This window comes from Rhinopithecus bieti, unplaced genomic scaffold (assembly GCF_001698545.2).
Source record: "Rhinopithecus bieti isolate Rb0 unplaced genomic scaffold, ASM169854v2 scaffold_76302, whole genome shotgun sequence".
Taxonomy (NCBI): Eukaryota; Metazoa; Chordata; class Mammalia; order Primates; family Cercopithecidae; genus Rhinopithecus; species Rhinopithecus bieti.
In genome coordinates, this window is record NW_016828491.1 from 1 (window position 1) to 2,751 (window position 2,751).

The 2,751-nt window shown below is 34.8% G+C and overlaps 1 pseudogene; it reads right to left on the minus strand.

The window, feature by feature from the left end:
* Positions 1 to 8: 8 nt before the first annotated feature.
* Positions 9 to 529, minus strand: LOC108523774 (26S proteasome non-ATPase regulatory subunit 10 pseudogene; annotated as a pseudogene).
* Between the last annotated feature and the right edge of the window lie 2,222 nt (positions 530 to 2,751).

Here is a 2,751-nt window from a genome sequence, read left to right on the forward strand (position 1 = left end):
AGAGGAGTGTTACCCTCAGTGTCTTGGATGTTTGTGGATGCTTTGTAGTACAGAAGGATATGAATCATCTTCAAGTTACCCTTGGCTGCTGCCCAGTGCCTTGCTGTAGCCTCATAATGGTCCTTAGCATCTGGATTAGCCCCGCCTTCTAGTAACATGACAGCGATCTCATGCCTGTTTTGGAAGCTGCATAATGTAGGGGAGTACAGCCATTTTGATTGACAGCATTCACTTGAGCACCTTTTCCCAGAAGGGCTTTTACAATCTCATCCCGGCCAGCAGAAGCCGCAATATGAAGAGGAGACCAACCTGCATCGTCTTTATTATTCACTGGCACTCCGAGTTGCAACAAAATTCAACAATTTCTGTATGTCCAGCTGAGCATGCCCAGTGCAATGCAGTTCTCCTGTCCTGGTCAGTTCTAGTAGCCAGGGATTTATCGGCCAGAATACTCCCCTTCAACTCTTCCAGCTTCCCGCTGTAGGCCAGGTTGCAGACCATTAGGTTAGACACACACCCCTCCATTTCGCTATCCCAGTTTATTTCTGAACTCTTAATTCTGTTCCATGAATCTATGTATCTATTTTTATACCAATAACATGCCTTGGTTACTGTTTCTTTGTAGTAAGTTTTGAAATAGGGAAGTGTGAATCCTACTTTGTTCTTCTTTTTCAAGAATGTTTTAGCTATTTAAGGTTTTTTGCTGTTTCACATGAATTTAAGAATAGGCTATCCCACTACAGTAAAAAATAAAATAAAAAGCTGTTAATTTTTTATAGGGATTGTATTGAATCTGTAGGTCATTTTTTTGGTAACATTGACATCTTAACAATATTGTCTTCCTACCCATGAACATGGAATGTCTTTTCACTTAGTAAAGTCTTCTTTAATTTCTTTCATCATTGTTTTCTAGTTTTTAATGTACAAGAATTATACTTCTTTTGTCAAATATATCCCTAAGTACTGTATTGTTTATGATACTATTGTAAAAAGTATTATTTTATTAAATTCATTTTTATTGTTCATTGCTAATATATAGAAGTAAAACTAATTTCTTTATATTGATGAGGAATGGTGAATTTATTACTTCTAATAGTTGTGTGTGTGTATGTATGCATGCATGATGATGCATTAGAATTTTCTAGGTATAAGCTCGTGTAATCTGCACATAATCTACACAGAGATAGTTTTATTTTTTTCTTTCAAAACTGCATGCCTTTTATTTTTTCTTTTTACCTAATTGCCCTGGCTAGAATTTCCAGTACAATGTTTTATAAGTGGTGAGAGCAGACATCCTTGTCTTGTTCTTGGTGGGCGTAAGCATTCAGTGTTTCACCATTTAGTGTGGTTAACTATTGGTTTAGGATAGATGGTTGTTATCAGGTTGAGGAAGTTTCCTTCTATTCCTAGTTTGTTAAGTGCTTTGTCATGAATAGGTGTTGATTTGTCAAATGCTGTTTATGTGAGTATTGAGATGATCATATGGTTTTTGTCCTTTATTCCATTAATATGTATATTACATTTTTTGATTTTCATACATTGAGCTAACCTTGCATTTTTGGGGTAAATAACACTTGATCATTTTATGTAATACTTTTTATATGTTGTTAATTCTGTTTTCTAGAATTTTGTTTATGGCATTTTTTGGGAGTGGTGTTTTCATAAGGCATGTTATTTTGTTGTTTTCTTTTCCTGTGCTGTCTTTGGTTTAGGGATCAGGGTAATGCTGACCTCATTAGAATGAGTTGGTAAAAGTTATCTTTTCTATTTTTTGGAGGTATTTGTCAATGATTAGGGTTAAGTCTACTTTATTTATTATTTATTTATTTATTGAGACAAAGTCTGGATCTATTGCCCAGGCTGGAGTGCAGTGGTGACATCTCCACTTCCACGCAATCAACCTCCTCCTCCCAGGCTCAAGGCATCCTCCCATCTCAGCCTCCTGATTAGCTGGGACTACAGTCATGTAGTCTTTTTTTATCTTTTGTAGAGACAGGGTTTCACCATCTTGGTCTCAAACTCATGAGCTCAAGCAATTCCCCAGTCGTGTCCTCCCAAAGTGCTCGGATTACTGGCATGAGCTATTGCCCGTGGCCAAGTCTACATTGAGCATTTGGCAGTCTTTTGTCAGTAAAGCCATCTGGATCTGAATTTTTCTTTGTGGATAATCTTTGAATTAACAACTCAATTTCTTTACCTGTTATAATTTTATTTAAATTTTCTATTTCTTTTTGAGTCAATTTTGGCATTTCTTTTTTTGTAGGAATTTGTTCATTTCATCTAGATCTTCTAATTTGTTGGCATACAATTACTCAGTATTCCTTTATAATCCTTTATATTTTTATAAGCTTGAGAGAAGAGTCTCTTCTTTCATTTTTGATTTTAGTTATTCATGGGTTGTTTTTGGCTGTTGTTCTTGGTCAGTGTAGCTAATGGTTTGACAATTTTGTTGACATTTTTAAATGAGTCAGCTTTTGCTTTTGTGTTTTCCATTGTTTCCATTCTCTAGGTCACTGATTTTCACTCTAATCTTTTATTTGTGATTTAGGTGTAGATTACTCTTTTCTGGTTTCTTAAGGTGGAAGGCTAGGTATTGATGTGAGAACTTTCTTTTTAAAACACAAAGTCATTTATAGGTATACATTTTCCCTTAAACACTGGCTTTGTTACATTTCATAAGTTTTATATATTGTATTTTGGTTTTCTTTCATTTCAAAACATTTTCTTTTTTCTTTTTTTTTTTTTTTTTTT